Here is a 26,599-nt window from a genome sequence, read left to right as displayed (position 1 = left end):
CCATCGAACAATTAACTCTCCCGCAAAGACTGAAGAGGCGGTCCGCAAATTACCTATTTGGTCGACACACGTCAGTGTCATTCCGAGATGAAAATTTTTAACAGAGTAGTATAAAGCAATGGGGGCCGCACGTTGACATTATTTCCCCATTGTTTTTCAATTCCTATATTTCAATGCTTCCTCAACCACGAGAGAAGTTTTAAGATCTCACAGGCTGGTGATTGCTCGATAATCGTACCCCGAAACGACATTATGACAAATAAACACTAAGACAATTCACCAACCGGTTCTGAATTATGATGCGCCAAAATACTTTTCGGTTACGGGATGCTAGGATGCCGGTTACGGATGAAGTGGGACAACAGCCCCTTCAACATCTTCACGCTGAGGCATCTATGCTACCAGTTAGGGAGCATAATATTATATGACTACCGTACCTGCTGGGATACTATCGTAGGAATCAGACCTACACTCACTTGGAGGATGCCAAGCCACCTACTAGGCATGTCAGAAGATAACTCTATGACTTGATTGACGAGATCCAGGACTGCACTCGACATCCACTAGACCTCCTAGTATACAGACAGGACATAAATGATACTAATTTGGAGCCCTCATCACCTTTATGATCTCCCATTTCCCGGATCCTGTCATTGGAGTCCGACTCTCACAGTTTTTGACCGCAATCGAGGTATGTAAATTGTTTCTCTACAGAATCCTTTTTTTTGTCGTCGAGGAATGACTCTGTCTGGGTGCGTATTTTATATTGTCTTTCGTATGATTAAAGAAATCCTCTAGCAGCACACTATTCATTTGACTTAGAGCATAAACATGTCTCATCTTTGCTGTGCAGCAATGTGTCCAATGGTAGGCCACCTTGCGATTCGCCACGGAACAATTTGTTTTTAAAGGATTAATGCAAATGCATTGTGGTGTATTACAATAGTGAACAAAATATCCAAGGGGTATATTCTCCATCTTTTCAATGTTTCCACTAGGACCAATGCTACCAACTCGTATGGGTGGTATAGCTCTTAATTACGCCTCATATGGTTTCATACAGCAATCATGAATTGCCCCAGATGAGGCTGTTGATTGCAGGAGTCCATCTGGAGCAACACTGCTCTCTATCCACGCATACTGTACACACTTCAATCAACACTTTCTGATTAAACAATTTCTAAGCTGATTAACTAGGTTTTTAGAGGCTAGTTTTATTTGCAGGAAAGACGCTATCTGCCCATTTAAAACAAAAAAATTTTATTTACAGTTTTAACAAATCAGAAGGAGGCTTAGTAATGATTTTACATTGCTCAATATATCTACGAAAGTACGAGGTTATACCTAAAAAGGCTGTAAAGCTTTCTTATCTTTTGTTATTGGAAGCTTTGCCACTGCTTTCTCTTCAGACTATCGGTTGGAACTACGTTCTATTCCGTACGACAAGAGTAAATTTTGAGTTTTATCAGCCTGCATTTGGACTATTAGGAAACCAGTTGCTGGCACTCGCTGTAAAACTTTATCCAACTTTCCTCTCAGTTCTGACTAATCCTTTGACAGTACAACTAGGCCATCCATGTATGCAGTAACTATGCTATCTTAAATCAACTTTTTCTGATGCCCTAAAACTGATGCAATAAAACTCGAAAATACGGCAAGTGAATTTGAAATGCCGAAAAACACATACGAAAATTCGAAATTTTTCTTCATGTATTACGAATGACGTATACTTGCTAGGAGTATTGCTTAAATGCGTCAAGTCAATTTCGTTCTTTGTAACCCAACTATCGTAACGAATAATTCTTTAAATTCATGAATTAAATCTTGATAACTACTTGGTTGCTTTTTACATTTTACATTTTTTTTGAAGTGAAAACTTCTTTAGAATCGTTGGGAGTGATTTGAGACTCGATGAAACGAAAAAGCGGCACTACGAAGCGTTATATGTTGATATACGTATATGTGTGTGGCTGCGTACTGCTGAACCACGCTAGTATAGTGAGTATTGTAGTATGTATACTACACTGCCTATTACTTGCTTTGGTGTTTAGTTCAAGCGTCATACGTATGTATGTTTGTATGTATGCTAGTACGTATGTGTGCGCGTCTGCGTATTAGGGAGCCACGGTGAGCGAGAAGCCATTATGTATACCTATACTACACTACCTAATACTTGCTTAGACCAAGCGTCCTACGAATGTTTGTGTGTATGTTAGTACGTCTGTGTAATATACGCGTTACGACGCTCATAATAGCAACCGCGTGTGCTGTATTGCGTCCGTATTTTTATATTCGTAAATATTTTCATTTTTAAATATTTACCGCAATTGCAGGCGGTGTTGCAATATACCATAATCAACATGACGGTGCTCGTATTGTAACTCCACAGATAGATCTGAATGCAGAGCAACTAGAATCACTCTCTGTTCAGCTCTCTAAAGTGGAAGAAATATGTGCATGCGAAACCAGATTGAGCAATAGAAAAACAGTTTTAATTGGGGCAATTTATGTTTCACCGAATCAATCAATAAATAGCATCTCGGAATTCATTCACGAAAATTTAATAAAGCATACACCAGAAGTATCGCGCGGGAATTTTGCATTGGACACAGCGGTTCCTTTAATTGACTTTCTCAATACAACATTCAATTTAAAAATGTGTAACAATCGCACTTAATCGACAACACGATCAAAAACAATAATTGACGCGGTTTTTCAAAGATATGTTGACAACATCGAAACCAAAGCATTTGTATCACATTTTAGCTATCATAAGCCACTCGTATCATTTGTTGAAATTGCAAACATTGAGGATGAATAATAATAAAATGAAGAAAATAAAATATGAAATTTATAGCAATATTATAATGAACCTATAATTATCCCACTCCTGATGCTGCTTTCGTCTCATTCTCTCTCAGTTTGTTTTACGGAAGGTTTCACTTCTATCGCGTCTAACCGTTAGACTGATATTTTTTTTTTTAATAACTTTTACGTCTTGTACTTGTTTAGGCGCAAATTTCAATCTTTTAAATGTTAGATCCTATTAACGGATTTAAAAATATGAAAACTTAATTAGTTTAATATTATACTATCTACTTTCAGTAGGTAGTAAAGCTGCTGTTTTATCAATACCTACTAACTAGTGCCTCTCCTTCAGCAATTCAGTTTTATCTTTCGTGGCAGAGGAGGGCTCCTTATTCTAAATGAAAGGCCCTTTAAAAAAGTATCTTCTACCGCTTGTCCAGTTTGTAAATTGAATATACCAGAAAATATTCAGCACTTCAATGGTACCTGTCCTCTCTATACGAATTTTCGTTCTGAACATTTTGGGGAAAAGACATTGGATCTGTCAAATATAAATATGATTTTGAACGGTAGTGATTATCTGGCTGCCTTAAATACATACAGGGAGCTTATTTTTAACGTATTCGCGTAATCAGTTTGTTATTTGTTGATTACTAATTAACGTACGTTCGAATCTCGCTGAAACACCAACTCGGACTTGGCTTGAAACTGTAGGCCCCTGCATTTGTGGAATAATATCAAGACGCATGCCACAAATAGGAGGAGGAGCTGGGGCAAAAACCTAAAAAGGTTGTACGTGCCAATTATAGTATATGTATATATTCATACAATAATTAATTTATATTTCAATTTTAGGATTCCCTTTTCAATTAGTAATGTTGAAGATTTATTATACCCCCAATTGATAACTTATGTTATAGTCGTACGTTCAGTTATTTATTTATTATTATAATGCTGTACTAATTTGAATTTAATATGAAGTAAAGAACATGAAACAACAGCAACATAGTTAGGACGGAACTATCTTTACACAAATATCTTTTGAACTAATCATCATGACATAGAGCAGGGTACAATTTATAAATTCTTGCATTTGCTCTCCAATTCGTCGTATTATGCCCGGTTTTATAAAATCCGGTGGCTGCCGTGGCCGAATAGGTTGGTGCGTGACTACCATTTGGAATTCAGAGAGAGAACGTCGGTTCGAATCTCGGTGAAAGATCAAAAAAATTAAGAAAAAGTTTTTTCTAATAGCGGTCGCCCCTCGGCAGGCAATGGAAAACCTCCGAGTGTATTTATCCCATGAAAAAGCTCCTCATAAAAACTATATGCCGTTCGGAGTCGGCTTGAAACTGCAGGTCCCTCCATTTGTGGAACAACATCAAGACGCACACTACAAATAGGAGGATGAGCTCGGCCAAACACCCAAAAAGGGTGTACGTGCCAATTATATATATACTAGCTTTAACCCTTGGCCCCGCTCGCGTAGAAGTAGTTTTGAGGGATTTAGGATGTGTATATAAAAGAATTACAAACAATAATTTCATAGAAAATAATTTTATATTAATAACCATAATATTACAATACCCGGCATTCGTTGCTATGCCTCGTTGAATAAAATCAAAACAACCAATCAGAAAAATATCAAGCAAAATTATTTTAATTAATTTCTATCTCAAACCGTTTTTGAACTTTGCATTTGGGTCATAGTTGAACAGCTTATGCGGATTATAAAGTCAAAGCATCTTCCCTAAGCTGTGGAAAATACAGAAACTGATGTTGATCAGTAAGGGTAAGGGTAACCCAGCGCAACCGGCAGCTTGGCGTCCGCTTTGCATGCTGGACAGCGCCGGGAAATTGTTTGAGAAACTCATACAGCGTAGACTTGCAGAGCCTGTTGAGAGAGCAGGAGGATTGTCAGCAAGGCAATACGGTTTCCGACGCGGAAAATTAACCCTTGGTTTAATAGAAGAGGTAGTAAGTAGCGCTCAACGCTTGATTTCCAAAATGCCTTTAACAGCCTACAATGGACAGACATTATAAAGGCACTACGAGAAAGGTTTCGAATACCTGCATACCTGATAAGGATTCTCCAGTGCTACTTGAGCGAACGCGAACTGCTGTACGACACACCAGATGTTCAAAAAACAAAATCACTAACGTCTGGCACAGCTCAAGGATCTATACTCGGCCCGATCTCTGGAATCTGAGCTACGATAAGATATTGAGCATAGAAATGTCAGAAGATACATACCTAGTGGGATAAGCGGATGATATAGCGGCGGTCATACCAGCTCGGGACACTGAGGACGCTAGAAGGAAGCTGAACCAAGTCATGATAAGGACGCAAATATGGCTTGAGGACCACGGCCTGGAACTCGCCAAACATAAAATCGAAGTCATCCTTATGACACGAGGTCAGGATGCAAATAGGCGACACGTCCTTAGTGACCCAAAAAGTAGTAAAATACTTAGGTATTCAACTTCACTGCAGGCTTACTTTCTGGGCCCAGATACGGCATGCGGCTACCAAAGCAACAAAGCGGGTATGTTAAGTATATTAATGGCAAACATCGGTGGGCCAGCATCAATTCTCCTGTACGGCAGCGAAGTATGTGGAATTGCGCTAAATTGCAAAGCCAAGCACAAAGCACTGGAGGCTGTGCACCGAACAGCGGCACTCAGAGTTGCCTCAGCCTAACGCACTGTCTCAGGCGCTGCAATTTTCGACCTCATGGTCCGGAAACGAATGGATGCGTGGTACTCCAAGAAGAAACGCGTAATCACTAGCTTCCCAGAACGGAGACGCCAAACCATGCTGCGGTAGCAAAGCCGATGGGACACTGAACCGAGTCTTAGATGGACGGCGAAACTTATTCCATCAATTGACAAATGGGTCCAAAGGAGCTTCGGTGAAGTCAATTACTTCTTAACCCAGTTCCTCTCGGGCCACGGATACTTCCAGAGTTATCTATACCGTATGGGCAAGGTAACCGATTCCGAGTGCATATACTGCGAAGCACCGGCGATGACGCTGAACACACGTTTTTTAGTTGTGACAGATGGTTGGCGGAGAGAAATGCTCTGAGGGAGCAGATCTCCGACATCGCACCGAGCAACACAATCAGCAAAATGCTCAACAGCCAGGACAACAGAACGCGGTAAAAAAATACATCGAGAACGTACTACGAAAAAAAAAGATTGACCTCGACACAGTGCAACAAAGCGAAGCCACACAGATAGAGACACAGGAAGACGAGCCTATAGCATGAAAGCTGGCTACAAATATGGTGGACCAAGACGTGAGTGAATAGAATTCATCCTTTATGGATGCCGTTCTGGGACCTCCCGAAGTAATATAGAAGGCAGTTCCGGAAAGGGTGTATCCCCAGAAGGAGAGGAGGGATCGTTTTAGTGGCCACACCACACGACCCAGTAGACGACGGTAGCGGTAAGTGCGAAGGCATTTAGAACCACACCTCACCCACCAAAAAAAAAACAAAATACCGCAAGGCAAACATTAGGCAAGCTGAACGAGCTCGGATGGGAGCTAATGCCGCATCCACAATACTCTCCGGATATTGCACCTTGTGATTATCACCTTTTCCGTGGACTTCAATCCCATATGAGTAACAAGAAGCTATAAAAAGGGATATCGAAGCGTAGTTTGGCTCCAGGGACAAAAAAATTTTTGAGCAGGGAATTAAAAATTTGCTAAACGTTGGGAAGACATTGTAAATAATGAAGGAAAATATATTATTGATTAATAAATACTTTAAACATCTTTTTTATTAATTTTATAACCACCTTTAAAAAACGCACGAGCGTATGGACTGACCTGATATAATATGTGGAACATGGAAGTAAATTTAATCAAATCTGAGATTATGGTCTTTTGAAAAGGTGGTCAACTAGCCAAATGGTGGTACATCCTCGCATCCGAAGTGGTGTTTGCTAAACATGTGCAAGCCAGAAATAATTCAACAAAAGCTAGCATTAATTGCACATGGTGCAATTTCTTCGCTAAGCCATACATCTCATACAAAGCTAAGTGGAAGCTGTTTCAAGCTGTGTGCAGAGCCATACAAACATATACCGCTCAAATCTGGGGTTATACGCTGTTTGAAGATGTAAATAATCTTCAGCGCTATTTTATTAAAAGAATTGTCAAATTACTTGACTTCACCCCGAATTATGCAATAACGCTAGAAACTAACATAGGAGTTAGCTACTTATATTCGTTAGAACTACACATACAGTAAACCCCCCACAAACTTACACAGCGCATAGTTACGCATCGAAACAACGTGTTTTGGGTCAAACAACTCAATGACTTAGGTATGGAGTTCAGCCTAAAGCTTGAAGAAAATATAACTGCTACGGACTGGCAAGATCGCTGTATCCAGTTTTTATTATACATGAAACTACAAAATTTAAACATGGAAAAACAAAAAGCACTATCAAGCAAGACACGAATATATAAACACTTAGATCACTCAAAAGGAGAATAATACTTTAGAGACGATATGTGGCTAGCTGACATAGCAACAATATATAGGGTTTTTCAGTAAGAGCGCTTCAACTTTTGAACTTTTTTGAATAAAACACAAACGGTTTGACTTTTTTAACTAATTTTTTTTTTTATTATCGAGTTTGAACATATACATTTAAGTATGAAATTCGATTTCTTTTGCATGACCACCGCGTGCACGTTTTACGAAGTCCAATTGTTGAACCCAATTTTCGACCACTCTTTTGCATAAATCGGCCGAAATTCCAGCAATTTCGCGTTCAATATTGGCTCTGAGCTCACAAATCGTCGCCGGCTTGTTACTGTAGACCAATGACTTCACATAACCCCAAAACAGGACGGCTTGTTAAATGGACCGTAAAATGGCCGTAATGCTCTTAAAGTAGCAGCAGCAGAACGATTATTTTCATAGAAAATTTGCACGATTTGCAATCGATGCTCAAGTGTTTAGCGTTCCATGATGAAATGTATTCTAATGAAGTTTACAAATGACAAGCGAAAAATAAAAAATATTGCGTCGTTCGCCCTACCTGAAGTTGAAGCGCTGTAGAGTACCTCCACTTCACTTTCAAACTTCTTTCGAATTCTTTAAATATATTTTTAATACTCAAACTCAAATTATGTAAACCATTTCAATTCACTCTACTCTTCAATTTCAATGACATAATTCTTTTCAGTTTAACTTACTCTACTTTAATGACATAATTCTTTTCATTTCAATTTCAATGACAAAAGTTCTTTTCTTTTTTTTTTGAAACCCGAAACATAAGTAAACACATGGCACACACCAAATACATTTTTTTGTCATATGATACCCCACTCCAAAGCGAAGCCATAGCTTACTGTGAAGTAAGTTAACCTAAACAAAATTTAAGTCAACCTAAGCAAAATTTCATTGTATAGTATTTTTAAGTGTTTACAATTTTGTTATTGATTTTTACTTGTAACAATGTTTGATTGTAATTATGTATACTTTATTGATGACAAGGCAAAAAGAAAGTATAAAAATAAAGCCATTCTATCAGAAGGCAGCTCAGTCTCAACCGGATAGTTGGAAGGCAGTCATTTGCCCTAACAGAATAAAAATCTTTTATTTACAAAGGAATCTTTAGTCGGCAGGTTTGCCCTAAAGCTCTTCCATAAAATAATAACACTTATACATTGACGATCCTGCATCACTTTACATGGCGATCCTGCGGACGATCCTAAACGCTAAATAAATTATTAGTAAAAATGGTTGTCTGGGAAGGAAAGAAATACAAATTAGAAAAGAGTGAAAACTTCGACGAATACATGAAGGAATTGGGTGTCGGTATGATTCTACGCAAAATGGGTCAGCCCCACCGTTGAACTGAGGAAGGATGGTGATAATTACTCTTTCACCATTACCTCAACCTTCAAGACAACTACGATCAACTTCAAGCTGGGCGAGGAATTCGATGAAGAGACATTTGATGGTCGTAAATTGAAGAGCGTCTTCACTCTGGATGGCAACAAATTGGTGCAAGAACAGAAGGGTGACAAACCATCGACCATTATTCGGGAATTCACTGACTCCGAGCTAGTGACTACTCTCACCCTCAACGACGTGAAGTCCGTCAGAGTCTACAAGGCTGTATAAATGCGCAGTGCGCTACATGCGAAGTTCAAAACAACAGTAACAAAAAGCTAAAGTAATCTAAAATAAAAAAATGCCACTTCTTGCGATAAACTAATAATTGAAAAACTAACTATCATACAGCATACATTGTACTTTATATAACTACATATACATATATATATATTTTGGATTATGAATATCCCAATTTTGTTTATGACTGATTATTTGCTGATTAATGCATAAAATAATGTAATCAAAAGTATGAAGTTGGTATTAGGTAACAATTAACTATTTTTATATGATTAGGCGGCTAATTTAAGTGAAATAATTCTCAATATTATTAACGACGCGCACCAAATTGTTCACACATGCTATGATAAATATTGTTGAATAGAGATTTTTCACTAATGCATTTAAATATATTAACATTTAATTGAAAATTTTTATCATTGACAAATATTTAAGCACAAAACCGGCATAAGAACAAATATGACTTTTTGCATTCAGTTAAATAAACATAAAATTGAATATTCGTGCACCTTAATGAAAAAAAAAAGTGTAGAATTTATATTAACTTTAATAAAATGCACAATGGCGTTAAAAAAAAAAAAAAAAATTTAAAATAAAATTTTTTTTTAGAACTACTCGCGATTCACTGGGGAATAAATTTCTTCCGTCCATACCTAATGGATAGAAAATTCACCGTGGTAACGGACCACAGACCTCTTATCTCCTTATTTTCACACAAAAATCCTTCATCCAAGATGACAAGGATTAGACTTGATTTGTCAGACTATGATTTCGAAATAGTCTACAAGCAAGGCAAAATGAATACAAATGCCGATGCATTATCACGAATAAAGATAGACTCAGAGATACTAAAAAAAATGATACCAACGAATTGTGATGACAATAATAAAATGTTTGTAATAACAAGGGGAATGTCTGCCAAAAATAACACCAGGGTAGACAAGGAGAACTACAACTCTCATTCGAAGTCAGGCCAACATCACATTTGGGAATGTACGTCCACAGCTGATATAAGAAATATAAAAAGATTAAAATTCGTATACGAAGAAAAAATGAAAGGATCCGAAATACAGATAAATAAAAAAGGGGATATAATAGTCCGATATAGTGAGGAGCCTCTGAAATACGTTTCAATCATGGCGAAACTATCATCAATAGCGACTAAAAGAAATATAGAAAAGCTAGCGCTAGCAAAAGATAATTTATTAAGAGAAATGAATATTGAAAATTTTAAGAATGCATTCAACAAGTTACAAAGTGAAAGATTAGAACAAAAATTAAGACCCTTAAGAATAATTTTATATAAAGCCCCAAAACAAATTAATGACGAAGAAATTATAAAAAATTTAATCTTTGAGTATCACAATTCAGCACTAGGAGGACATCTGGGTATAAGAAAAACTATCTTAAAATTAAAGCAAAAATACATATGGAAGAACATGAGAAAAATGATAAAACGATATATAAACAGTTGTAAAGAATGTACTCGAAACAAACAGACAAAGTACATAAAAGAAAAAATGACAATAAGGGACACACCTAGTACAAGCTTTGAAAATTTAAGCATAGATACAGTAGGACCATTGATTATATCAAAAGGTTTCCGATATATTTTAACGGTACAATGCGAACTGACAAAATACGTAATCTTATTCCCAATGAAAACTAAAGAAGCAATTTCTATCGCAAAGACACTAGTAGAACAGGTAATACTAAAATACGGACTTTTTAAAACATTAAAATCTGATCGAGGTACAGAGTTTGCAAATGAATTAATGAAAAATATATGCGAAATACTAAATATAAAGCAGACCTTTTCAGCACCCTATCACCATCAGACAATAACAGTTGAAAGGAGTCACAGAGTCCTAAATGAATTTCTGTTACACTTCGTAGAAAATCACGAATGGGACCAATGGCTACCTTATTTTGCATTTGCTTTTAATACCACACCGAACATAGAGACGGAATTTTCACCGTACGAGTTAATATACGGAAAACTTCCACGCTTACCAACTGACATAATCGAGGACAATCAACCAGTATATAACTTAAACAATTACGCAAATGAGATGAAACTTAGACTAAAAGAGTCACTTCTTAGGGCACAAGAACTGATAAAACTAACAAAACAAAAGAGAAAAGAACTATATGACAAGAACAGTAACACATCAGAATTAAAAGTAGGTGACTGGGTATTTGTAAAACTAGAAAGTAGAAGAAAACAGCAAAGTCCATATCATGGCCCTTATCTCATAGTGGAGCGTAAAGGAGTCAATTCTGTATTACAAATTAACAATAAGCTTAAAGAATATCATAATAATACCCTTAAGAAATACAAAATCACCTAAAACATTATCATATTAAATAAATTTAAGAAAAATTTATTATAAATCATAGAATTAAAAATAGATTTAGATATACTAAGAAACTTTTAAAGTCATAAAATTATTTTTATTGAAAACTACTGAACTTGCAAAATTTAAACAAATTTTTTTAGCACAGTAATTTTCAATCTTAACCATAGGGGTGTAGAGTACCTCCACTTCACTTTCAAACTTCTTTCGAATTCTTTAAATATATTTTTAATACTCAAACTCAAATTATGTAAACCATTTCAATTCACTCTACTCTTCAATTTCAATGACATAATTCTTTTCATTTCAACTTACTCTACTTTAATGACATAATTCTTTTCATTTCAATTTCAATGACAAAAGTTCTTTTCCTTTTTTTTTGAAACCCGAAACATAAGTAAACACATGGCACACACCAAATACATTTTTTTGTCATATGATACCCCACTCCAAAGCAAAGCCATAGCTTACTGTGAAGTAAGTTAACCTAAACAAAATTTAAGTCAACCTAAGCAAAATTTCATTGTATAGTATTTTTAAGTGTTTACAATTTTGTTATTGATTTTTACTTGTAACAATGTTTGATTGTAATTATGTATATTTTATTGATGACAAGGCAAAAAGAAAGTATAAAAATAAAGCCATTCTATCAGAAGGCAGCTCAGTCTCAACCTGATAGTTGGAAGGCAGTCATTTGCCCTAACTGAATAAAAATCTTTTATTTACAAAGGAATCTTTAGTCGGCAGGTTTGCCCTAAAGCTCTTCCATAAAATAATAACACTTATACATTGACGATCCTGCATCACTTTACATGACGATCCTGAATCACTTTTCAGCGCACCTATTGAAAAACCCTATATAACCCAAATGCAAAGTTCAAAAACGGTTTGAGATATAAAATTTTATAAAAATAATTTTGCTTGATATTTTTCTGATTGGTTGTTTTGATTTTATTCAACGAGGCATAGCAACCAATGCCGGGTATTGTAATATTATGGTGATTGATAACAAATTATTTTCTATGAAATTATTGTTTGTAATTCTTTTAAATACATATCATAAAACCCTCAAAACTAATTCTACGCGAGCGGGGCCGCGGGTTAAAGCTGGTATCGGATATTTGCTGATTACTTCGCTAAAGTTGTCTCATTAATACTTAGATGCGATGATTTTCCTAATTAAATTTTGTCATACACTTTCAACTGATCTTCTTCTTCTTAATTGGCGCGATAACCGCTTACGCGATTTTGGCCGAGTTCAACAAAGCGCGCCAGTCGTTTCTTTCTCGTGCTAAACGGCGTCAGTTGGACACACCAAGTGAAGTCAAGTTCTTCTCCACCTAATATTTCCAACGCAGAGGAGGCCTTCCTCTTCCTCTACTACCACCAGCTTGTACCGCATCGAATACTTTCAGAGCTGAAGCGTTTGTTTCCATTCGGACGACATGACCCAGCCAACGTAGCCGCTGCGGACCTGCGCTGCGCTATGTCTATGTTGTCGTAAAGCTCATACAACTCATCGTTCCATCGCCTGCGATATTCGCCGTTGCCAACGTGCAAAGGTCCAAAAATCTTACGCAGAATCTTTCTCTCAAACACTCCAAGCGTCGCCTTATCGGATGTTGTCATCGTCCACGCTTCTGCGCCATAGGTTGGACGGGCATGATGAGAGTCTTGTAGAGTATTAGTTTTGTTCGTCGAGAGAGAACTTTACTGCTCAGTTGCCTACTTAGTCCAAAGTAGCACTTTTTGGCAAGAGAGATTCTATGTTGGACTTCAAGGCTGACATTGTTATCGGAGTTAATACTGGTTCCTAAGTATACGAAGTCCTTTACAACCTCAAAATTATAACTGTCAACGGTGACGTGGGTGCCGATACGCGAGTGCGCCGACTGTTTGTTTGACGACAGGAGGTACTTCGTTTTGTCCTCGTTCACCACCAGTCCCATTCGCTCAAACTCTTTATCCAGTTTGGAGAAGGCAGAACTAACAGCGCTGTGGTTTAAGAGGCGGGTCGAAAACCTAGCGCACAACCAGCTGTCCTGGAATGTTTCGCCTTCTCACTTTAGCTCACTCCCCGACGGGGAGCTACCCAGAGGATACTTGGGCTAATCCCGGGAGTTGTGAGCTGCTTGGACCATATGCAGAAAAATCGTCCTGGCCACTCCCAAGTGAATTGCGATCAGTAACTTTCCCCACTTGCGTGGACTTTTACATATGGAACCATCCTCAACTGATCTATATCTATAAAATTTTCGATAAGACAACCTTCGTCTAAAATTTTAATTTTCTTGTTGTAGTACCTTACAAAGGCTTGTCAGTTGCGGTAAAGTCTCCTGGCGTCATCGTCAATTCTGTCTAACGGAAACCAAGAAAAATGCGATTTCGATAGGATGGGTGCAAAGCTCCTCTTATGGATTAATGGGGAATAAGTGGTGAGTGTCGTACGGGATACCTTCACATGTTAAGCATATGTTGAATATGTCGGGGTAAATTCTGAATGTAATTGTGTGAAGATAGCGCGGTCTCGGGCAGTTGAAGCTCTTCGCATGCAAAGGGTTATGGTAGGATCCGATGACGACATTTGGGGCGGGAGTTTAAAGAAATGGTAAAGGACTCACGAAAAATGTGGTTTATGACATGTATATATACTGGGGATCCATTGGCTGTGGTATTAAGTCCTGGCTCTCGGCAGTCAAATCGAATGATGTCCTCTGAAGTGCCTAGTAGGTGGCTTAGTCTCCATTAAGTGATTGCAGGGGTGGTTCCTCGCCGCTTTAGGGAGAGCATTAGAAGGTGCCGTGGCTGTCATGATTGCAATATTTTGGCAGGTCCAGTTCGGCCGCTGCGTCTTGGCGACCAGATGGACACTGCATAATTCAGAACCGGTCGGCCAATTGCCTGAAATGTCTCAAGTACCGGCTAGTGAATTGGGGAAGGTAACGCCAAGTAACTTCAGGTTATTGACAGTCAGTATGTCATCGACTTCAGCCTTCAGCTGCTTTCTCGCAGGGGCCGTTGGGGTTAAGTCGTGGGGTTTTCGCTTGTTTATGGCGTTTAGTGCTGTGATGGTGCTGTGCACTTTCGGGAAGCGACGTTGGGGTCAAATATTTTGTGAAGAACGAGAGTAGGAGGGCTTCAGTGGTCTTCCTTATTGTGGAGAGCAGAGATATCGGTAGCTAAAACTCCCCTTGCTTGGTCGATTTCCAGGTTTCAATAACAGGACCACTCTTCTTTCTTTTCACTTTTCTAGGGTTCGGTCGTAGACAGATTGAATACCCTAATGATGTAATATGCACCCATTGGCTCATATTTTTCAACATCAGCACGTTGGTACCGTTGCGATTAATGGTTTTAGAAGCTTTTGCTTTCCTGATAGTCACTTAAGCTTTATTGTTGGGGAAACAATCGATGTACTTTTCTTTGATAGTTTGTGTAACCGTCTGAGTTGCGGCTAAAAGGTTCGCATCGGACGACGAAGCACAATCACCAAATGTGATTGCCACTCTATCATTGCGCTTTGTCGGATTTGGCAGCAACCTCACGGCGTATCAGATCTTACTCACACGTGAGGTGAAGTTGCAGGTCTTCAGGTTCTCAACCTATTTAATCAACTCTTGTCTTGATTTACTACTTGGGGAATCTCTAAATTAAGATCTTTTATCAGAGGATTACCGGGATCGGCATATAGTAGGTAGTGACGCTCCCTTTGTGAAATGGCTACTTCTGATGGGAAATTAGGAAGTATCTCCTTGAGCTTTCCAGCGGGTATAAAGCGAGTCACGGCAGTAGTGATCACTTTTCTGAATGAGCGTTCACTAACGCGCATATCGGAGGGAATGGTATGAGCGTCGATAGTGTCTTCCGTAATTTCCGCAAAACCGACCCAATCAGCTTCATGAAATTTCATATTGGAGCGGTGATTCGTGGAAATAAAGTCGGCTGGTATATCGATCAAGACGGCAAAGGACAAATGATCTAATGCAGAGGATAGTATAGGTCACCAACCATGTTATATTAATAATCATACCAGCACTAGCAATAGGTGAACAGCTGCAGTTATTCTTTATCTTAGTGGAGGCGTCGTCGTTTACTATGCTGAATGTCGAATTGTTTATCTGCTCTGCCGAAGTAGTCCCCTACGATCACGATCGTTTGACAGGTTTGAATGTCCAATTTTGGTGCTAATTGAAGTCACCAATTAAAAAGCTCCTAAAATGGCACCATTCTTTGTACCGATTGTTTCCAAGCTAAGTTCTGGGTTAGGGTCGATGCTAGATCTGAGAAGAAATGCTAGAAGAAATGCTAGAGCTGCTCCAGTGACGATAGGAGAGGGGTGAGGTTCAGCACATTAAGTAAATATTGGAGCGCCAGCCATGGTCGCGAAAACCCGCGAGTTGTAAAGATTCAGATTTTACTAAAACATTGATATGCTGTCAGGATAAGGCGTCCGTAACAATATAATAATTTTCCGATTTGTAAAAGAATTTTTTAAGCTTTGCGTCCAGATTTTTATCTATACATACGGCGGCCGTCGCAGCCAAATGGGTTAGTGCGTGACTACCATTCGGAATTCAGAGAGTACGTAGGTTCGACTCTCGGCGAAGCACCGAAATGAAGAAAAAGTTGTTTTTAAATAGTAGTCGTCCCTTGGCAGGCAGTTGCAAACCTCCGTGTGTATTTCTGCCATGAACAAGCTCCTAATAAAAAAATATCTGCCGTTCGGAGCCGTAGTATAACGTTCCTTCATCTTGCTTACGCGAATTTAACAAAGCGCGCCAATCGTTTCTTTCTCGTACTAACCGGCACCAGTTGGACACACCAAGTGAAGCTAAGTCCTTTTCTATCTGATCTTTTCAACGTAGAGGAGGCTGTCTCTTTCCTCTGCTACCACTAGCTGGCATCGCATCGAATATTTTGGGAGCTAGAGCGTTTGTATCCATTCGGATGACATGAATCAGCCAACAAAGCCTATTTTCTGAACACTTTGTAACCGATGTTCCTCGATAATTTCGACATTCAGTCTTATGTATTGGCACTATTAGCCATTTTTAGCCATTCATTTGGTATTTTATGCTTTTCCGAAATGGTTTTTACAAAATAGTGTATTTGCTTGTGCAAGGCTTGCTCTCCATATTTTATGAGCTCTGCCGGGAATCCGTCTTCACCACCCGTTTTATGGTTTTTTAATTTATTTATTCCTGTGGTTATGGTTATTGCATCTATGATTGGTTATGGTTATTGCATCTAGGTCTCTTGTCAATAAGAATGTGAGCGATCTTTTAAACTTATATCATACAAGTTTTGCTTGCATCATTGCTTCTTTCTTTTCATTGTCCTGTTTAATAGAAAATTACCGTCCATATCGAAGTTTTGAAGAAAAATATTTATTGAAAAAGTCATTATTTTTATTTATGAATTCACGTTCACCGACCTATGCGAAATAAGAACAGCAGAAAAGTATCTGTTTCACATTTGCAACAGGGTTGCAAACGTTTATAATAGCCGCTTTTATTACAAAACCTTGAACTATCCCATATCTTTTATTATTGTTGGAAATGGTTCGTTATACTTTTGTGCGATGGTACAGTTCCTACAATGTGTGTCACTGTACTTGGATGAAGGGTCAACGTACTTTGGTATTTTCCAAAAAATTTCCTAATAAAGAAATCGTTTAATTATTCCTATGAAAATTCCCCCTATTTGCAGTTTCCAACTTAGCTGCTTTTGGTGAATATTGTTTTTCAATTTTTTCTGAAGGTTTTCATGTCGATGATTTGCTGATAATTTGAACATATTATCTGCGATTAGAAAAACTGAGGATGTTCCTATGTTGTTATTAATCCGCTCGTTCACTGGCAAAGTAACTCTGGCATCTCTCTAAATATCAAGAAATGTTTTCATGTGCCTTTTGCCAAAGCTCAAAGTATTTTCTCTCTCTCTCTCATTCTTCAATCAATAGTCACAGTAACTATGTTTGTGTATTCACTTCGTAATAAATATTAGTTTTAATACGGCGTAATAGCTCGAAGTTCTCAGATCTTTACTCTCTCAAATTACTTTTTCCTTCCTTCGATTAGAATATGCACCATTTATATGGATGCTTTGCCACCAATTGGCAATTGAGAGAATTGAACTGGAACAGAAGCTGTTCCTTATATACGATCTCAGGTCGTTAAAATTCTCAAATCATATCCTTTCCTACAATTCCCGTTTTATTTTAATTAACTTAAAGTCTCTAAAGAGTAGAAGATCTATACTCTCACTGTCTTTTGTTTTCAGTGTAATTAAGGGAGACATTGATTGTTCATCCCAATTACGTGGCATTCACTTTAATATATGTACCTACTATACCTCTACGTATTACTTTTCACCCATTTCATCTTAAATTGTTTAACATATTGTAAATTATCCCCGAAATGTTCCTATTGCCCGCGCACTAAGAGAATTCAATGAGATCTCGAGTTCTATTCCGTTTGACTTTTCGGTATCAAGGAATGAATTTTATGAATTTCTGAACTCTCTTTTTTTATTTTTTTACTTAACTATCTGCACTAATTTAAGCTCATATTAGCTCTAAGTGGTCTGTAAAAGCTATTATTATGTTGTAGATCTGAAATATTCGCTTATTACCTTTTTATCATAATAATTTCAGAAATATTTGAAGTTTTCAATTCTAATATATTATCTATATTCATATATTTATTACTGTACTGTACTGCCATAAGTTCTGTTATAAGTTAAGTCCGAATATGAAATTACCATATAATACCTCCTTAAATGAAGTTAGTTTTATTTAATAAGGAAAATACTATTGTAGTACAAAGACAAGTGCTAATTTTCATCCGAAATGGCCACAATTTGCCTTAACACAAGACTTCAAACGATTAGGCCAATCAGTTATTGCAGTATGCACAGTTTCCATGGATACTCACGTCGCTGCTCGGTCGAAAGATTGTTTGAGACTCTCGAAATTTCTGTGAGGTCTTCGACATGTCCTCCAATCCTGAATCGATTCAGATCTTTGGCTTCTTGACGGCCGATCTTCTGCGGCTATGAACCCGGGAATATTGATTTTAGCAACTGCTGGGTGGCTTTTGCCTTATAAGCTGGAGCGGAATCTTTCTGGAAGATCCAACGCTCTTCATTGAAAATAGTATTGCTCAACTGCTTAACCACACCTTCTACGACAACCTCCTGGTACACTTTTGTCCCGGCCTTAAAACTTTTTTCGCAGAAACGAAGATATGTAACGCCTTTATAAGACACTCCCCACCAAACCAAATACTATTTTCATGGTCGTTGAGCGCGTGCCACCGAAGAAGCTGCTTGATTCTTCCGAGTCCAATTTTCTTCAAAAGATGACCGGTTGAACGACGGAAGGCTTTCATGTGGAGATCACCTCTAATTAGTCTTGAAATGGATCTGATCGACACATTCATTTCTCTGGACATGATTTTCTGCTTTCTAAGAGGATTTCTGAGAATTATTTCTCGAACGGCCTATGGTTGCACTGATTCTAACCACTACTGCAATGCAATTTTCCTTAGCTCCCCACTCTATTGTTAATATGCGAAATTCGCCACGAAACTGAGTATAATTTATGAGTAAACAATGCATACGAACAAAAGCAAAAATAACGGACCTTTTTTTCTGCAGATTTGTTTTCGCCGTAAGCATTGTACAGGGTTCGACACTCGAAGACAAAGAGCCCATTTATTTACTTCGGAAAATTATTGTACTTTTATTCAATTGAAAGTAAAAATGTGTGAAAATATTACAAAATTAAGAATCCGTTTACTTTTGCTTGATATGACCACCTTTTGCCTTGACTATGACCTTGAGAGGGTCCAGAAACGAATCGCAAGCTACACGAATGTGACTTGCAGGTATTTTGGCCCACTCGCGGACAATGGTTTTTTTTCAGGGCCTCGAGACTGATGAATCTATTCGTTCGCACCTTGCTCTCCAAAAAGGTCCAAAGAGAGTAATCCATTGGATTCGCGTCTGGTGAATTTGAGGGCGATTGTGTGGACGTTATGAAGTTCGGAACGTTGGTTTTTAGCCATTCTTGTTCACTCGAGCTTTGTGAGACGGTGCCAAGTCCTGTTGAAACGTCCATGGTCTGCCACCGAAATGTTTGACTACCCACGGCTTCAAAGCAACCTCCAGAATACTTTCCCGATAATATTTCGCATTTACTTTGCTGGGCTGTCATTTAACCAACTAACAACAAGGTAACAAGAACCGCGTGAGCGGTCTGAAGTTGGTAACACTTCGAGAGACGGACCTTGTAAAATTTGTCACACAATTTATGGCGAGGCAGTATATTCATAATATAGAATTATAGAATATAATACAGTATATACAATATATAATTTTTATATAATATTTATTTATTTAGCTTTCAATTCATAATAAAATTAATTTCATAAATTTTGTAATTTTTTGTGTGGCTTGCTTAATGTTATGACTATTTTATACAATATTTTCTTTAATTTAATCAATCAATATATAATAATATTTATTTCGCTTTTCTTCTAGTCCTTTACATAGTAGAGCGTTTTGTGACCTACTAGTGCTGTACATAATAATTCTTAAACGGTAGCTCTTCTCCCACATATACTAGTTGTTCTGATAAATATTTTGGTGAAGGTTATGTTTCGTTAAAAATATTAATAATACAGCATTAATTTTAGTTCTTCGGTTGATATTAATCTATTTTAAAGTATCGAGCATTCATGTTATTGGGCGCATACCCTTATTTTGTATTTTTGTAGCATTTCTGTTGAACCCAGGAACAATACTCAAAATGAGGCTTGGTCATCACATTATATAATCTTATATTTTTGTTATTCTACGAAAAAACCAGTCTTCTTGGCAAGTTTGCAACACACATTGTTCAAATGCCTTTCAAAGTTCAAATTTATATCGATAGCTATGCCCAGGTACTAAATTGTATTAACTTTTTCTATTGCTTCATTATCTATGACTATATATCATTTGAAATTCTATTTATTATGATAGCTTTAGTTTAGCCAACATTAAGTTTTAACTTGTTCATTTTTAAATAAAAAAAGGTCAATTTAGAGGATTCGGATTTAAAATTGAAATAAAGCAAAGAAAATTGAAATTTATTGGGCAATCTTTATTATTTTTATGTAGAACCATACGTAACATTTATTTTTTAAAGATAATCCCTGTGAAATGTTTGCCGCAACTGCGCCGTATTTCGGTCATCCATAAACACCAATTTTGAATGACTCGCTGGAAGACTTCGATCGGTATCTCGTGAATAACTTTAGTAATGTTAGCTTCCAATGTCTCAATCGAAGCTGGTTTATCCACAAAGCATTTGGACAAATAGAAGTCCAAAGGTGTGATATCACACGATCTTGGTGGCCAATCCATTGGTCGGAGACGGGAGATAAATTGCTCACCGATACGCCGACGTAGCAGATCCATTGTATCACTAACTGTATGACAAGTAGCGCCGTCTTTCCGGAACCAAATGTTTTGGAGATCACTTGCTTCAATTTCCGGCATCAAAATGTAGTTTATCATGGCACGATAGTGTTCACCATTCACTGTTACATTGGCGCCAGCTTCGTATTTGAAGAAATATGGGTCGATGATTCCTCTAGCCCATAGGCCGCACCAAACGGTTCTTTTAAATGGATATAATGGCTTCTCTCGAATGGTTTCGAGTTGCTCTTCAACCCAAATACGGCAATTTTGCTAATAGCAATCGGTTGTTCTCCATATGCGCTTCTAATTGTTTATGTACTGCCTTCTCAATAATTGTACTCCGAGTCATCAGCATATTAATTGGACTAAATTCCTCTGGCTTATCTGTGTTTTTAACTTTTTCTACACGTATGACTGTTTAGATTTTCCAGCTATCGGTGAACTCCCCCGTTTTCAGAGAATGGGTTATGATATTCAGGAAGATGGGGCCAATTAGGTGAAATGTACACAATATCATTTTCGTAGATATCAAATTGAAGCATTTTTTGTTGTTCATACTTTTAATCACCATTTCTAAATCGAGTAGGTTTATTGTGAACAGGATCTGAACATCGCTTTGCGGTATATCGTCTTATGCCCGACTATTGGAATGCTATTTTTAATTTCTTCTACACTTTTTACAAAAAATTCATTCATTTTGTTTTCTATTTTGTGCTTTTTTGTTAGCATCTCATCATTTATCGAAATGTTTCGATTCGTCCTTTTCTCGTTTAGTACTAGATGTTCTCCACATTGCCCTTTCGTCTCGTGCTCCTTCAATTTGTTTTTGTACGAAATTGTTTCGAGCAAGTTGCAGCTCGTAGACATAGTGCTATCTGTATTGCTTATATTTTTGCCAATAACTATGTTTTCTGCTCCATTTCGCAGTTTCAAACAATTGAATTTTTATATCTTCATAGTACTCAGATAGCTGTTAAACCACTCGTCAAAGTTTTTATAACCCGAAATTGCCTTTTAATATTTCGCCAGTAAATGTTTCTGTGTTGAAAACGATTGATTTGATTTTTTTTTGTTGTTTTTTTTTTTAAGGTTATGCATGGCATGAACAATGACGGTGGCAACGGTGGAACCTCTAGGTACAGCTGGTATATTGTTGTTGTTGTTGTTGTTGTTGTTGAGGTGGTTGAACATTTCTTAGCTGAAATGCTCCTAATTAGTGACCAGCACCGTTTTAATACCACTATCTCGTGAAATGATGAGTTGTTGTTTTTTTTTTTTTTTGTTTTTTTTTTGTTTTTTTTTTTTTGGTGTTTCCGAGTCAGATCCATTTAGTGAGGTCCAAGTATAGGAGCAAATCCTTTATATCGATGACTGAGATCTCCTTAATTTGCTGTAGGAAAGGCTTACCGAAGGATCGGAGTCGTGCCCTGGCTAGTCCCGGACATTCACATAAATAGTGGAACAGACTTTCCTTCACCCCTTCCGCTTGACAGCTTCTACAGATAGGATTGAAGGGTAGGTTGAGTCTAGCTGCATGATCCCCTACTTTCCAATGTCCTGTAAGGGTTGCAGTGATACGTGAAATGTTTGGCCGAGAACATCCTAACAGGTCATTCGTCCTTTGGATTTTATATGACGGCCATGTGTTTTTTGTTGTGATACATGTAGGTATTTGCTTCCATCTTCTTTCGGCGAAAGCATGATAGTATGAAGCAATAGATGCTTTTAGTGTGTTCAGTGGGGTGGAAACTGCCACCGCCTCTGTTATGTCTAGTGTTGAGCCCTTTCTTGCTAGCTCATCCGCTATCTCATTGCCTCGTATGTTCCTATGACCGGGAACCCATATCAGGGTAATTTCAAGCCAATGGCTGAGCAGTTTCAGCTTCTCTCTACACTGTAGGACCAGTTTGGATGAAATGTAGTTGGAGTCTAAGGCCTTAATAGCTGCTTGACTGTCTGAGAAGATAGCTACTCTTGCACCAACTACCTTGTAGAGTTCTAGGGATTTGCATGCTTCTCTGATCGCTAAAAGTTCTGCCTGGAACACGCTGGCATAATCAGGAAGACGAATTGATTGAGATAGGTTGAGTGGCTCCGAATGGAAGCCAGCTCCCACACCACAGTTCATCTTAGAACCATCGGTATAAATTTCGATATCGTGTCTTCCAATCACCTCTCCTTTGCTCCACTCGGCTCTCGGTGGAAAACGTACCGTAAAGCCTTTCTTGAAGTTGAGGTCGGGGACTGTGTAGTCTGATCCGTTTTTGTGCAGCGGGGGTCCCTGTAGGAGGATCTTGCTGTGACCGTACGGCCTTGTTGTCCAGCTTCCTATGTCTCCGAGTCTCACCGCGCTGCAAGTAGCTATTGTTTTAATGTGTAAATCTAATGGCAATAGATGTGTTAGTACATTGAGCGCTTCAGTAGGACTGGTGCTAAGCGCTCCTGTAGTCAAGATACACGCTGTTCTTTGTATCTTGTTCAGCTTAGTTTTGTTGTATTTCCTTTCTGTTGCAGGCCACCAAACTAGTGCCGCATATGTTAGTATTGGCCTTACAATGGCTGTTTAGGACCAGTTGGATAATTTTGGTTGGATACCCCATTTTTTTCCCAACATTCTCTTACATGTGTAAAGTGCTATGTTCGCTTTCTTTACCCTGTACTCTACGTTGGACTTCCAGCTGAGTTTGGGATCCAGGATAACCCCTAGGTATTTTGCCTGTTTGGTTAGCGTGAGGCTGACGCCGTTTAGTTTTGGGAGATTAAAGTTTGGCACCTTGGTTTTCTTGGTGAATAGCATCAGTTCCGTTTTACTCGGGTTTACACTTAAACCACAGTCCGTGGCCCAATTGCTGAGTAATACCAGAGCTCCTTCCATAATCTCACTGATTGTGGTTGAAAACATTCCTGAAACCATAAGCACTATGTCGTCCGCGTACGCCACCACTTTAATTCCTTTTTGGTTAAATTTGGTGAGGATGTTGTTGGCGACTAGTAACCATAGCAGAGGGGATAAGACTCCTCCCTGAGGGGTTCCCCTGTTGACAGAGCGTTTTATCGTGCTGCTGCCTACCTCACCGATGATTATTCTATATTAGTTTTGAGCATATTCTCTATCCATTCGTTGAGACCCATGTCTATGCCTAACATGTTAAGAGCCTCAATTTTAGATCTTGTGGTAACATTGTTGAAGGCCCCCTCTATGTCGAGAAAAGCGACTAGTGAGTATTGCTTGTATTCTATGCTCCTCTCAATCTCACTTACAACCTCATGAAGAGCTGTCTCTGTGGATTTTCCTTTGAGATAGGCATGTTGAGATGGTGAAATTGTTGAGTTTGTAATCTTTTCCCTGAGATATACATCCAACAGTCGCTCGAGAGTTTTGAGGATGAAGGAGGATAAGCTGATGGATCTGAAATCTTTCGCTGTATCATGACCGCGTCTACCAGCTTTAGGGATAAAGATTACCTTAACCCTCCTCCAGCTTTTTGGTATGTGCCCCAGCGTAAGGCTTTTCCTGAAAAAGACCTCCAGCCAAGGAATCGTCGTTTCTCGAGTGTTCCACAGCATGGCTGGGAATATCCCATCTGGACCGGCTGCCTTATATGGTTCAAAGTTTTTTATCGCCCATAATATTCTATCTTGGGATACGATGTGGTTGATTATAATGGGTGATATTTTGGATGTTTGAACACTGTCAGTATTGTTCTCAATGTATTCTGTGTTGCCTGGGAAGTGTGTATTTATAAGGTGTTCTAGTGTGTCGGCCGATGATTTTGTCCACTCTCCGGTGTCTTTCTTCAAGAAGGAAGGGCAGGAGTGTTCCTTGGATAAAAGCTTGCCTAGTCTGGCCGTATCTTTGGTTGATTCTATGGAACTACAAAAATCTCTCCAAGCCTCTGTCCGAGCCTCTTTGATTGCTTTCTTGTATTCCCTAAGGCAGTCTTTGTAGGGTTTGAAGTATTTGTGTTTGTAGCAGATGTTGAAGATTTCTCTTGTCATTTTCCTGAGTTGACTTAGATCTTCATTCCACCAGGTAGGATAAGTTGTTTTACCATATGTGGCAGAGCATGAAGCTTCAAGTCCTTTCGCCAAGGAAGTTTCGAAAGCTCTTACTTTCTCATCTAGGTCTTCCCTTGACGTTATGGTTCTGTTTAAGTGTTGAAGGTTAGACTGGGCCACTCTACGGAATGTGTGCCAGTTTGTTCTTCTAGGATTTCTATATGGGAGAGGTTTTTCAAGCTTGAGATTAATATCGAAGAGAATCCAGCTATGGTCCGAGAAGGATCTCTTGTCGGATACCCTCCAATTTGTGACTATTTGGGAGTTATTGTTTGTGCATAGGGTAATGTCTAAGACCTCTTCCCAGCCAGGAAAGGTTGGCGAGCTCGGAAAAGTGAAGGTTGGGGTGGTCCCTACATTACATATGTCTAGGTTGGTGTTTAATAGGAATTCAAAAAGTGACTCACCTCTTTCATTCGTCTCTGAACTGCCCCAGAGCTCATTTCTAGCGTTTGCGTCACAGCCCATCAATAGTTTGTCTGTGCTGCTTAGTGTTGTCAGGAAACGAGCCACTTCGTCTGGCGGCGCCGGTTTCTCGTGTGGCATGTACACCGATGCCAGGTATATCGCCGATTTCTGCAGCTCCACTTTCACCACCGTAAAATCAGGAGTACTAAAATTAGAACACAGAAAAGCTTTTAGGTGTTTTTTGGTGATTATGCATGACCGTGGCTTACCGTCTGCTTTGTTGTAGAAAATGTTGATGCTCTTGTTGTTTTGGAACCCCTTAATTTCGTTGTCTCTGACCCAGGGCTCCTGTATGAAACCGATGTCGATGTCCCCTTCCCTGAGGAAGACATCCAAGTTCTCTGTAGCACATTTCGAGTGCTGCAGATTCACCTGTATGGCTCTAGGCATCGGATTTATTGTCGTCTTCAGCTAGGTCCAGCTTTTCTAGCCTTTCTAGCTGTATGTTGTTGTCGACCTCGTCTGGGTCCTCCTCATTTTCATTGCTGTCTGCTTTGAAAATTTTCAGTTTGGCCTTTCTTAGACCAAACCGCATTTTGTTGTCTTGTTGTTTTAGTATTGGCAGACACTCATCGTTGATCTGCAGAACGAATGACATGCTGCTCTTTTGCGGTTTTTCTGCCTTCACGATTGCCCAGTCGTCCATCGGCACCGCAGGGTTGTGTGACTTGAGGTATTTCAGCACTTCTGTACCGCTCAAGTCCATCACTGGTAGCCAAATACGAGCGCGAGGAGGGCAAGGGATGTCTTTGGCCGGAATTAGCTTAAGTTTTAAGCCTTCCAGTGTGCTGCTGATCTCAGCAACACACCTTTCTAGGACAACCCTTGACCAGTCGTCGTCGCACTTGATGACCCTGCAGCCGCGAAGTACTCCTGCAGAATCGAAGGAAGGGAGAGTTCCGCCCTGTGCTCCAACCACATGCTTGTCTAGCACGAGCTTGGACAGTTTGGCCTCCACTTGCCCCCACTTCTGCAGGACCACTTTGCCACTGTTTGTGGTTTCATCGATTAGTGCATAGAGGAGGTTATCCTTAACCACCTCACTGAACGGTCGTTGTTTTGCTTCTTCGATGCTGCTGGACACCTTAGGTCTCTTCGGTGCCTGATCGATCACGTCCTGTGACCTGTTTCTCTTCAACGCATCGCCTTTTTTCCTGTCGTCTTCTTTAGGTTTTTTGGATAAGAAGTCTTCGTACTCCTTAACCACCTGCTGGTATTTTAATTTGTCAGCCGCGTCGCGCTCGTCAGTCGCTCCAGCGAGTTCATTTTTGGCAATCT

General features: G+C 38.9%; 1 protein-coding gene and 1 pseudogene across 2 annotated transcripts in view; both read left to right on the top strand.

Moving 5' to 3' along the window:
- The window catches only part of LOC128870452 (uncharacterized), a 38,292-nt gene that overhangs the window by 875 nt on the left and 10,818 nt on the right, over window positions 1–26,599 (top strand). The window lies entirely within an intron of this gene.
- Window positions 8,086–9,113, top strand: LOC128870453 (probable fatty acid-binding protein; annotated as a pseudogene).

This window comes from Anastrepha ludens, chromosome X, assembly GCF_028408465.1.
Source record: "Anastrepha ludens isolate Willacy chromosome X, idAnaLude1.1, whole genome shotgun sequence".
Taxonomy (NCBI): Eukaryota; Metazoa; Arthropoda; class Insecta; order Diptera; family Tephritidae; genus Anastrepha; species Anastrepha ludens.
Note: the sequence above shows the minus strand (reverse complement) of the source record. Positions and strands in the feature narration are given on the sequence as shown.